This window comes from Dama dama, unplaced genomic scaffold (assembly GCF_033118175.1).
Source record: "Dama dama isolate Ldn47 unplaced genomic scaffold, ASM3311817v1 ptg000036l, whole genome shotgun sequence".
Taxonomy (NCBI): Eukaryota; Metazoa; Chordata; class Mammalia; order Artiodactyla; family Cervidae; genus Dama; species Dama dama.
Window position 1 is genome coordinate 1 of NW_026870878.1, and position 13,827 is coordinate 13,827.

Below are 13,827 nucleotides of genomic sequence, written 5' to 3' on the forward strand. Positions count from 1 at the left end.
GAGCATGAAACTGTGAAAAATATGAAGAACATGAAACGGTGTGAAAAAAACGAAGAGCATGAAAAGGTGTGAAATATACAAAGATCATGAAAAGGTGTGAAAAATACGAAGAGCATGAAATGGTTTTGAAAAATATGAAGAGCATGAAACGGGGTGAAAATATGGAGGATCATAAAATGGTCTAAAATATGAGGAGCATAGAACGGAGTGAAAAATATGAAGAGCATGAAAAGGTGTGAAAATTATGATGAGCATGAAACTGTGTGAAAAATATGAAAAGCATGAAAAAGTGTGAAAAATATGAAGAGCATGAAAAGGTGTGAAAAATATGAAAAGCATGAAACTGTGTGAAAAATATGAAAAGCATGAAAACGTGTGAAAAATATGAAGAGCATGAAAAGGTGTGAAAAATATGAAGAGCATGAAACTGTGTGAAAAATATGAAGAGCATGAAACGGTGTGAAAAATATGAAAAGCATGAAAACGTGGTGAAAAATATGAAGAGCATGAAAAGGTGTGAATAATATGAAGAGCATGAAACTGTGTGAAAAATACGAAGAGCAAGAAAAGGTGTGAAATATATGAAGAGCATGAAAGGTGTGAAAAATTACGAAAAGCATGAAAAGGTGTGAAAAATTACAAGAGCATGAAAATGTCTGAAAAATACAAAGAGCATGAAAATGTGTGAAAAATACAAAGAGCATGAAACGGTGTGAAAATATGAGGAGCATGAAAAGGTCTGAAAATATGAGGAGCATAGAACGGAGTGAAAAATATGAAGAGCAAGAAAAGGTGTGAAAATTATGAAGAGCATGAAACTGTATGAAAAATATGAAAGCATGAAAAGTGTGAAAAATATGAAGAGCATGAAAAGGTGTGAAAATATGAAGAGCATGAAACTGTGTGAAAAATATGAAGAACATGAAATGGTTTTAAAAGTATGAAGAGCTTGAAAAAGGTGTGAAAAATACAAAGAGCATGACTGGTGTGAAATATACGAAGACAATGAAAAGGTGTGAAAAATTATGAAAAGCATGAAAAGTTGTGAAAATACAAAGAGCATGAAAAGGTTTGAAAAATACAAAGTGCATGACAAGGTGTGAAAAATACGAGGAGCATGAAACGGTGTTAAAAATGCGAAAGCATGAAATGCTGTGAAAAACACGAGGAGCACGAAAGGTCTGAAAAATACAAGGAGCATGAATAGGTGTGAAAAATACGAGGAATATGAAAAGGTGTGAAAAAAACGAGGAGCATGAAAAGGTGTGAACAATACTAGGAGCATGAAAATGTCTGAAAAATATGAGGAGCATGAAAAGGTTTGAAAAAATACGAGGAACATGAAAAGGTGTGAAAAATATGAGGAGTATGAAACGGTGTGATAAATATGAGGAACATGAAACAGGTTTCAAAAATATGAGGAGCATGAAAAGGTGTGAAAAATACGAAGAGCATGAAAAGGTCTGAAAAATACAAGGAGCATGAATGGGTGTGAAAAATACGAGGAGCATGAAAAGGTGTGAAAAATATGAGGAGCATGAAACGTGTGAGAAATATGAAGAGCATGAAACGGTGTTAAAAATATGAAGAGCATGAAATGGTGTGAAAACACGAGCAGCATGAAAAAATGTGAAAACACGAAGTGCATGAGAAAATGTGTGAAAAATTCGAAGAGCATGAAAAGGATTGAAAATACGAAGAGCATATAAAGGTGTGAAAAATACGAGGAGCATTAAAGGTGTCAAAAATACGAGGAGCATGAAAAGGTGTGAAAAATACGATGAGAAAGAAAATGTGCGAAAAATACGAGGAGCATGAAAAGGTAGGAAAAATAGTAGGAGCATGAAAAGGTCTGAAAAATACGAGGAGCATGAAACCGTGTGAAAATATCAAGAGCATGAAACGGTAGAAAAATATGATGACCTTTAAAAGGTGTCAAAAATATGAGGAGCATGAAAAGATGTGAAAAATATGAGTAGCATGAAATGGTATGAAAAAATATGAGGAGCATGAAATATGTAAAAAATATGAAGAGCATAAAAAGTTGTGAAATATATGAGGAGCATGAAAAGGTGTGAAACATACGAGGAGCACGAAAAGCCTGAAAATAGGAGGAGCCCGAAAGAGATCTGAAAAATACAAGGAGCGTGAAAAGGTCTGAAAAATACCAGGAGCATGAAAAGTTCTGAAAAATATGAGGAGCCTGAAAAGGTGTCAAAAATACGAGGAACATGAAAAGGTCTGAAAAATACGAGGAGCATGAAAAGCTCTGCAAAACACGAGGAGCATGAAAAGATGTTAAAAACACAAGGAGCATGAATAGGTGTGAAAAACACGAAGAGCATGAAAAATGTGTGAAAAATACGAGGAGCATGTAAAGGTCTGAAAAATACGAGGAGCATGAAAAGGTCTGAAAAATACGAGGAGCATGAAAAGTTCTGAAAAACACGAGGAGCATGAAATGTCTAAAAATTACTTGGAGCATGAAAAGGTGTGAACAATATGAAGAGCACGAAAAGGTGTGAAAAATACAAAGGGCTTGAAATGGTGTGAAAACACGAAGAGCGTGAAACGGTGGGCAAAATACGAGGAGCATGAAAAGGTCTGAAAAATATGAAGAGGATGAAACGGTGTGAAAATATGAAGAGCATGAAACGGTGGTGAAAATTATGAAGAGCATGGAAAGGTGTGATAAATAGGAGGAGCATGAAACGGTCTGAAAAATATGAAGAGCATGAAATGGTGTGAAAAACACGAGCAGCATGAAAAGTTGTGGATAAAACGAAGTGCATGAAAATGTGTGAAAAATTCGAAGAGCATGAAAAGGTGTGAAAAATGCGAGGAGCACGAAAAGGTCTGAAATATAGGAGGACCAAGAAAGGTGTGAAAAACACTAAGAGCACGAAAAGGTGTGAAAAAATATGAGGACCATGAAAGAGAGTGTAAAAAACACGAAGAGCATGAAAATGTGTGAAAAACACGAAGAGCATGAAATTGTATGAAAAATTCAAAGAGCATGAAAAGGGTTGAAAAATACGAAGAGCATGAAAAGGTGTGAAAAATACGAGGAGCATGAAAAGGTGTGAAAAACACGAGGAGCATGAATAGCTGTGAAAAACACGAAGAGCATGAAAATGTGTGGAAAAATATGAGGAGCATGAAAAGGTGTGAAAAATCCGAGGAGTACGAAGAGTCTGAAATATACGAGGACCATGAAAAGGTCTGAAAAATACTAGGAGCATGAAAAGATCTGAAAAATTCTAGGAGAATGAAAAGGTCTGAAAAATATGAGGAGCATGAAAAGGTCTGAAAAATATGAGGACCATGAAAAGGTGTCAAAAATACGAGGAGCATGAAAAGGTCTGAGAAAATACGAGGAACATGAAAAGGTCTGGAAAACAGGAGGAGCATTAAAAAGTGTGAAAAATATGAAGAGCATGAAAAGGTCTCAAAAATATGAGGAGCCTGAAAAGGTGTGAAAAAATGAAAGAGCATGAAACGGTGTGAAAATTATGAAGAGCATAGAAAGGTGTGATAAATATGAGGAGCAAGAAACGGTCTGAAAAATATGAAGAGCATGAAATGTGTGAAAAACACTAGCAGCATGAAAAGTTGTGGATAAAACGAAGTGCAGGAAAATGTGTGAAAATTCGAAGAGCATGAAAAGGTGTGAAAAATCCGAGGAGCACGAAAAGGTCTGAATATACGAGGACCATGAAAAGGTGTGAAAACTATGATGAGCATGAAAAGGTTTGAAAAATATGAGGACCATGAAAAAGTGTAAAAAACACGAAGACCATGAAAATGTGTGAAAAACACGAAGACCATGAAAATGTATGAAAAATTCAAAAAGCATGAAAAGGTTTGAAAAATATGAAGAGCATGAAAAGGTGGGAAAAATACGAAGAGCATGAAAAGGTGTGAAAAATATGAAAAGCATGAAACTGTGTGAAAAATATGAAAAGCATGAAAACGTGTGAAAAATATGAAGAGCATGAAAAGGTGTGAAAAATATGAAGAGCAAGAAACTGTGTGAAAAATATGAAGAGCATGAAACGGTGTGAAAAATATGAAGAGCATGAAAAGGTGTGAAATATCTGAAGAGCATGAAAAGGTGTGAATAATATGAAGAGCATGAAACTGTGTGAAAAATACGAAGAGCAAGAAAAGGTGTGAAATATATGAAGAGCATGAAAAGGTGTGAAAAATTACGAAAAGCATGAAAAGGTGTGAAAAATTACCAAGAGCATGAAAATGTCTGAAAAATACAAAGAGCATGAAAATGTGTGAAAAATACAAAGAGCATGAAACGGTGTGAAAATATGAGGAGCATGAAAAGGTCTGAAAATATGAGGAGCATAGAACGGAGTGAAAAATATGAAGAGCAAGAAAAGGTGTGAAAATTATGAAGAGCATGAAACTGTATGAAAAATATGAAAAGCATGAAAAAGTGTGAAAAATATGAAGAGCATGAAAAGGTGTGAAAATATGAAGAGCATGAAACTGTGAAAAATATGAAGAACATGAAACGGTGTGAAAAAAACGAAGAGCATGAAAAGGTGTGAAATCTACAAAGATCATGAAAAGGTGTGAAAAATACGAAGAGCATGAAATGGTTTGAAAAATATGAAGAGCATGAAACGGGGTGAAAATATGAGGATCATAAAATGGTCTGAAAATATGAGGAGCATAGAACGGAGTGAAAAATATGAAGAGCATGAAAAGGTGTGAAAATTATGAAGAGCATGAAACTGTGTGAAAAATATGAAAAGCATGAAAAAGTGTGAAAAATATGAAGAGCATGAAAAGGTGTGAATAATATGAAGAGCATGAAACTGTGTGAAAAATATGAGGAACATGAAAAGGTGTGAAATATACGAAGAGCATTTACAGGTGTGAAAAATTACGAAAAGCATGAAAAGGTGTGAAAAATTACCAAGAGCATGAAAATGTCTGAAAAATACAAAGAAAATGAAAATGTGTGAAAAATAGGAGGAGCATGAAACGGTGTAAAAATATGAAGAGCATGAAACGTGTGAAAAATATGAGGAGCATGAAACGGTGTAAAAATGAAGACCATGAAAAGGTGTGAAAAATATGAAGAGCATGAAACGGTGTGAAAAATATGAAGAGCATGAAAAGATGTGAAAAATATGAAGAGCATGAAACGGTTTGAAAAGTATGAAGAGCTTGAAAAAGTGTGAAAAATACGAAGAGCATGACTGGTGTGAAATATATGAAGACCATGAAAAGATGTGCAAAATTATGAAAAGAATGAAAAGTTGTGAAAATTACAAAGAGCATGAAAAGGTTTGAAAAATACGAAGTGCATGAAGGTGTGAAAAATATGCAGAGCATGAAACGGTGTGAAAAATGCGAAAGCATGAAATGTTTTGAAAAATACGAAGAGCATGAAAAGGTCTGAAAAATACAAGGAGCATGAAAAGGTGTGAAAAATACAAGGAGCATGAAAAGGTGTGAAAAATACGAGGAGCATGAAAAGGTCTGAAAAATATGAGGAGCATGAAAGGTGTGAAAAATACGAGGAGCATGAAAAGGTCTGAAAAATATGAGGAGCATGAAAAGTTCTGAAAAACACGAGGAGCATGAACAGGTGTGAATAATATGAGGAGCATGATAAGGTGTGAAACATACGAAGTGCATGAAAAGGTGTGAAATATACAAAGAGCATGAAAAGGTGTGAAAAATATGAAGAGCATGAAATGGTGTGAAAAATATGAAGACATGAAACGGTGTGAAAATATGAGGAGCATGAAACGGTGTGAAAATATGAGGAGCATAGAACGGAGTGAAAAATACGAAGAGCATGAAATGGTGTGAAAAATATGAAGAGCATGAAAAGTTGTGAAATATACGAGGAGCACGAAAAGGTATGAAAAATACGAGGAGCATGAAAAGGTCTATAAAATATGAGGAGCATGTAAAGGTCAGAAAAATACGAGGAGCATGAAAAGGTGTGAAACATACTAGGAGCATGAAAAGGTGTGAAATATATGAGGAGCATGAAAAAGTGTAAAAAACACGAAGAGCATGAAAATGTGTGAAAGACACGAAGAGCATGAAAATGTATGAAAAATTCGAAGCATGAAAAGGTTTGAAAAACACGAAGAGCATGAAAAGATGGGAAAAATACGAGGAGCATGTAAAGGTCTGTAAAATACGAGGAGCATGAAAAGATGTGAAAAATCTGAGGAGCACGAAAAGGTCTGAAATATAGGAGGACCATGAAAAGTTCTAAAAAATACGAGTAGCATGACACGGTGTGAAAAATACGAGAAGCATGAAAAGGTCTGAAAAATACGAGGAGCATGAAAAAGTGTGAAAAATATGAAGAGCATGAAACTGTGTGAAAAATATGAAAAGCATGAAACTGTGTGAAAAATATGAAAAGCATGAAAAAGTGTGAAAAATATGAAGAGCATGAAAAGGTGTGAAAATATGAAGAGCATGAAACTGTGTGAAAAATATGAAGAACATGAAACGGTGTGAAAAAAACGAAGAGCATGAAAAGGTGTGAAATATACAAAGATCATGAAAAGGTGTGAAAAATACGAAGAGCATGAAATGGTTTGAAAAATGTGAAGAGCATGAAACGGTGTGAAAAATATGAAAAGCATGAAAACGTGTGAAAAATATGAAGAGCATGAAAAGGTGTGAATAATATGAAGAGCATGAAACTGTGTGAAAAATATGAAAAGCATGAAAACGTGTGAAAAATATGAAGAGCATGAAAAGGTGTGAAAAATCTGAGAGCATGAAACGGTGTGAAAAATACGAAGAGCAAGAAAAGGTGTGAAAAATATGAAGAGCATGAAAAGGTGTGAAAAATTACGAAAAGCATGAAAAGGTGTGAAAAATTACCAAGAGCATGAAAATATCTGAAAAATACAAAGACCATGAAAATGTGTGAAAAATACAAAGAGCATGAAACGGTGTGAAAATATGAGGAGCATGAAAAGGTCTGAAAATATGAGGAGCATAGAATGGAGTGAAAAATATGAAGAGCAAGAAAAGGTGTGAAAATTATGAAGAGCATGAAACTGTTTGAAAAGCATGAAAAAGTGTGAAAAATATGAAGAGCATGAAAAGGTGTGAAAATATGAAGAGCATGAAACTGTGAAAAATATGAAGAACATGAAACGGTGTGAAAAAAACGAAGAGCATGAAAAGGTGTGAAATATACAAAGATCATGAAAATGTGTGAAAAACACGAAGACCATGAAAATGTATGAAAAATTCAAAAAGCATGAAAAGGTTTGAAAAATATGAAGAGCATGAAAAGGTGGGAAAAATACGAAGAGCATGAAAAGGTGTGAAAAATATGAAAAACATGAAACTGTGTTGAAAATATGAAAAGCATGAAAACGTGTGAAAAATATGAAGAGCATGAAAAGGTGTGAAAAATATGAAGAGCAAGAAACTGTGTGAAAAATATGAAGAGCATGAACCGGTTTGAAAAATATGAAAAGCATGAAAACGTGTGAAAAATATGAAGAGCATGAAAAGGTGTGAAAAATCTGAAGAGCATGAAACGGTGTGAAAAATACGAAGAGCAAGAAAAGGTGTGAAATATATGAAGAGCATGAAAAGGTGTGAAAAATTACGAAAAGCATGAAAAGGTGTGAAAAATTACCAAGAGCATGAAAATATCTGAAAAATACAAAGACCATGAAAATGTGTGAAAAATACAAAGAGCATGAAACGGTGTGAAAATATGAGGAGCATGAAAAGGTCTGAAAATATGAGGAGCATAGAATGGAGTGAAAAATATGAAGAGCAAGAAAAGGTGTGAAAATTATGAAGAGCATGAAACTGTTTGAAAAGCATGAAAAAGTGTGAAAAATATGAAGAGCATGAAAAGGTGTGAAAATATGAAGAGCATGAAACTGTGAAAAATATGAAGAACATGAAACGGTGTGAAAAAAACGAAGAGCATGAAAAGGTGTGAAATATACAAAGATCATGAAAAGGTGTGAAAAATACGAAGAGCATGAAATGGTTTGAAAAATATGAAGAGCATGAAACGGGGTGAAAATATGAGGATCATAAAATGGTCTGAAAATATGAGGAGCATAGAACGGAGTGAAAAATATGAAGAGCATGAAAAGGTGTGAAAATTATGATGAGCATGAAACTGTGTGAAAAATATGAAAAGCATGAAAAAGTGTGAAAAATATGAAAAGCATGAAACTGTGTGAAAAATATGAAAAGCATGAAAACGTGTGAAAAATATGAAGAGCATGAAAAGGTGTGAAAAATATGAAGAGCATGAAACTGTGTGAAAAATATGAAGAGCATGAAACGGTGTGAAAAATATGAAAAGCATGAAAACGTGTGAAAAATATGAAGAGCATGAAAAGGTGTGAATAATATGAAGAGCATGAAACTGTGTGAAAAATACGAAGAGCAAGAAAAGGTGTGAAATATATGAAGAGCATGAAAAGGTGTGAAAAATTACGAAAAGCATGAAAAGGTGTGAAAAATTACCAAGAGCATGAAAATGTCTGAAAAATACAAAGAGCATGAAAATGTGTGAAAAATACAAAGAGCATGAAACGGTGTGAAAATATGAGGAGCATGAAAAGGTCTGAAAATATGAGGAGCATAGAACGGAGTGAAAAATATGAAGAGCAAGAAAAGGTGTGAAAATTATGAAGAGCATGAAACTGTATGAAAAATATGAAAAGCATGAAAAAGTGTGAAAAATATGAAGAGCATGAAAAGGTGTGAAAATATGAAGAGCATGAAACTGTGTGAAAAATATGAAGAACATGAAATGGTTTTAAAAGTATGAAGAGCTTGAAAAGGTGTGAAAAATACAAAGAGCATGACTGGTGTGAAATATACGAAGACAATGAAAAGGTGTGAAAAATTATGAAAAGCATGAAAAGTTGTGAAAAATACAAAGAGCATGAAAAGGTTTGAAAAATACAAAGTGCATGACAAGGTGTGAAAAATACGAGGAGCATGAAACGGTGTTAAAAATGCGAAAGCATGAAATGCTGTGAAAAACACGAGGAGCACGAAAGGTCTGAAAAATACAAGGAGCATGAATAGGTGTGAAAAATACGAGGAATATGAAAAGGTGTGAAAAAAACGAGGAGCATGAAAAGGTGTGAACAATACTAGGAGCATGAAAATGTCTGAAAAATATGAGGAGCATGAAAAGGTTTGAAAAATACGAGGAACATGAAAAGGTGTGAAAAATATGAGGAGTATGAAACGGTGTGATAAATATGAGGAACATGAAAAGGTTTCAAAAATATGAGGAGCATGAAAAGGTGTGAAAAATACGAAGAGCATGAAAAGGTCTGAAAAATACAAGGAGCATGAATGGGTGTGAAAAATACGAGGAGCATGAAAAGGTGTGAAAAATATGAGGAGCATGAAACGGTGTGAAAATATGAAGAGCATGAAACGGTGTTAAAAATATGAAGAGCATGAAATGGTGTGAAAAACACGAGCAGCATGAAAAAATGTGGAAAACACGAAGTGCATGAAAATGTGTGAAAAATTCGAAGAGCATGAAAAGGATTGAAAATACGAAGAGCATATAAAGGTGTGAAAAATACGAGGAGCATTAAAGGTGTCAAAAATACGAGGAGCATGAAAAGGTGTGAAAAATACGATGAGAAAGAAAATGTGCGAAAAATACGAGGAGCATGAAAAGGTAGGAAAAATAGTAGGAGCATGAAAAGGTCTGAAAAATACGAGGAGCATGAAACCGTGTGAAAATATCAAGAGCATGAAACGGTAGAAAAATATGATGACCTTTAAAAGGTGTCAAAAATATGAGGAGCATGAAAAGATGTGAAAAATATGAGTAGCATGAAATGGTATGAAAAATATGAGGAGCATGAAATATGTAAAAAATATGAAGAGCATAAAAAGTTGTGAAATATATGAGGAGCATGAAAAGGTGTGAAACATACGAGGAGCACGAAAAGGCCTGAAAATAGGAGGAGCCCGAAAAGATCTGAAAAATACAAGGAGCGTGAAAAGGTCTGAAAAATACCAGGAGCATGAAAAGTTCTGAAAAATATGAGGAGCCTGAAAAGGTGTCAAAAATACGAGGAACATGAAAAGGTCTGAAAAATACGAGGAGCATGAAAAGCTCTGCAAAACACGAGGAGCATGAAAAGATGTTAAAAACACAAGGAGCATGAATAGGTGTGAAAAACACGAAGAGCATGAAAATGTGTGAAAAATACGAGGAGCATGTAAAGGTCTGAAAAATACGAGGAGCATGAAAAGGTCTGAAAAATACGAGGAGCATGAAAAGTTCTGAAAAACACGAGGAGCATGAAAATGTCTAAAAATTACTTGGAGCATGAAAAGGTGTGAACAATATGAAGAGCACGAAAAGGTGTGAAAAATACAAAGGGCTTGAAATGGTGTGAAAACACGAAGAGCGTGAAACGGTGGGCAAAATACGAGGAGCATGAAAAGGTCTGAAAAATATGAAGAGGATGAAACGGTGTGAAAATATGAAGAGCATGAAACGGTGTGAAAATTATGAAGAGCATGGAAAGGTGTGATAAATAGGAGGAGCATGAAACGGTCTGAAAAATATGAAGAGCATGAAATGGTGTGAAAAACACGAGCAGCATGAAAAGTTGTGGATAAAACGAAGTGCATGAAAATGTGTGAAAAATTCGAAGAGCATGAAAAGGTGTGAAAAATGCGAGGAGCACGAAAAGGTCTGAAATATAGGAGGACCAAGAAAAGGTGTGAAAAACACTAAGAGCACGAAAAGGTGTGAAAAATATGAGGACCATGAAAGAGTGTAAAAAACACGAAGAGCATGAAAATGTGTGAAAAACACGAAGAGCATGAAATTGTATGAAAAATTCAAAGAGCATGAAAAGGGTTGAAAAATACGAAGAGCATGAAAAGGTGTGAAAAATACGAGGAGCATGAAAAGGTGTGAAAAACACGAGGAGCATGAATAGCTGTGAAAAACACGAAGAGCATGAAAATGTGTGGAAAAATATGAGGAGCATGAAAAGGTGTGAAAAATCCGAGGAGTACGAAGAGTCTGAAATATACGAGGACCATGAAAAGGTCTGAAAAATACTAGGAGCATGAAAAGATCTGAAAAATTCTAGGAGAATGAAAAGGTCTGAAAAATATGAGGAGCATGAAAAGGTCTGAAAAATATGAGGACCATGAAAAGGTGTCAAAAATACGAGGAGCATGAAAAGGTCTGAAAAATACGAGGAACATGAAAAGGTCTGGAAAACAGGAGGAGCATTAAAAAGTGTGAAAAATACGAAGAGCATGAAAAGGTCTCAAAAATATGAGGAGCCTGAAAAGGTGTGAAAAAATGAAGAGCATGAAACGGTGTGAAAATTATGAAGAGCATAGAAAGGTGTGATAAATATGAGGAGCAAGAAACGGTCTGAAAAATATGAAGAGCATGAAATGGTGTGAAAAACACTAGCAGCATGAAAAGTTGTGGATAAAACGAAGTGCATGAAAATGTGTGAAAAATTCGAAGAGCATGAAAAGGTGTGAAAAATCCGAGGAGCACGAAAAGGTCTGAATATACGAGGACCATGAAAAGGTGTGAAAACTATGATGAGCATGAAAAGGTTTGAAAAATATGAGGACCATGAAAAAGTGTAAAAAACACGAAGACCATGAAAATGTGTGAAAAACACGAAGACCATGAAAATGTATGAAAAATTCAAAAAGCATGAAAAGGTTTGAAAAATATGAAGAGCATGAAAAGGTGGGAAAAATACGAAGAGCATGAAAAGGTGTGAAAAATATGAAAAGCATGAAACTGTGTGAAAAATATGAAAAGCATGAAAACGTGTGAAAAATATGAAGAGCATGAAAAGGTGTGAAAAATATGAAGAGCAAGAAACTGTGTGAAAAATATGAAGAGCATGAAACGGTGTGAAAAATATGAAGAGCATGAAAAGGTGTGAAATATCTGAAGAGCATGAAAAGGTGTGAATAATATGAAGAGCATGAAACTGTGTGAAAAATACGAAGAGCAAGAAAAGGTGTGAAATATATGAAGAGCATGAAAAGGTGTGAAAAATTACGAAAAGCATGAAAAGGTGTGAAAAATTACCAAGAGCATGAAAATGTCTGAAAAATACAAAGAGCATGAAAATGTGTGAAAAATACAAAGAGCATGAAACGGTGTGAAAATATGAGGAGCATGAAAAGGTCTGAAAATATGAGGAGCATAGAACGGAGTGAAAAATATGAAGAGCAAGAAAAGGTGTGAAAATTATGAAGAGCATGAAACTGTATGAAAAATATGAAAAGCATGAAAAAGTGTGAAAAATATGAAGAGCATGAAAAGGTGTGAAAATATGAAGAGCATGAAACTGTGAAAAATATGAAGAACATGAAACGGTGTGAAAAAAACGAAGAGCATGAAAAGGTGTGAAATCTACAAAGATCATGAAAAGGTGTGAAAAATACGAAGAGCATGAAATGGTTTGAAAAATATGAAGAGCATGAAACGGGGTGAAAATATGAGGATCATAAAATGGTCTGAAAATATGAGGAGCATTAGAACGGAGTGAAAAATATGAAGAGCATGAAAAGTGTGAAAATTATGAAGAGCATGAAACTGTGTGAAAAATATGAAAAGCATGAAAAAGTGTGAAAAATATGAAGAGCATGAAACTGTGTGAATAATATGAAGAGCATGAAACTGTGTGAAAAATATGAGGAACATGAAAAGGTGTGAAATATACGAAGAGCATTTACAGGTGTGAAAAATTACGAAAAGCATGAAAAGGTGTGAAAAATTACCAAGAGCATGAAAATGTCTGAAAAATACAAAGAAAATGAAAATGTGTGAAAAATAGGAGGAGCATGAAACGGTGTAAAAATATGAAGAGCATGAAACGTGTGAAAAATATGAGGAGCATGAAACGGTGTAAAAATGAAGACCATGAAAAGGTGTGAAAAATATGAAGAGCATGAAACGGTGTGAAAAATATGAAGAGCATGAAAAGATGTGAAAAATATGAAGAGCATGAAACGGTTTGAAAAGTATGAAGAGCTTGAAAAAGTGTGAAAAATACGAAGAGCATGACTGGTGTGAAATATATGAAGACCATGAAAAGATGTGCAAAATTATGAAAAGAATGAAAAGTTGTGAAAATTACAAAGAGCATGAAAAGGTTTGAAAAATACGAAGTGCATGAAGGTGTGAAAAATATGCAGAGCATGAAACGGTGTGAAAAATGCGAAAGCATGAAATGTTTTGAAAAATACGAAGAGCATGAAAAGGTCTGAAAAATACAAGGAGCATGAAAAGGTGTGAAAAATACAAGGAGCATGAAAAGGTGTGAAAAATACGAGGAGCATGAAAAGGTCTGAAAAATATGAGGAGCATGAAAGGTGTGAAAAATACGAGGAGCATGAAAAGGTCTGAAAAATATGAGGAGCATGAAAAGTTCTGAAAAACACGAGGAGCATGAACAGGTGTGAATAATATGAGGAGCATGATAAGGTGTGAAACATACGAAGTGCATGAAAAGGTGTGAAATATACAAAGAGCATGAAAAGGTGTGAAAAATATGAAGAGCATGAAATGGTGTGAAAAATATGAAGACATGAAACGGTGTGAAAATATGAGGAGCATGAAACGGTGTGAAAATATGAGGAGCATAGAACGGAGTGAAAAATACGAAGAGCATGAAATGGTGTGAAAAATATGAAGAGCATGAAAAGTTGTGAAATATACGAGGAGCACGAAAAGGTATGAAAAATACGAGGAGCATGAAAAGGTCTATAAAATATGAGGAGCATGTAAAGGTCAGAAAAATACGA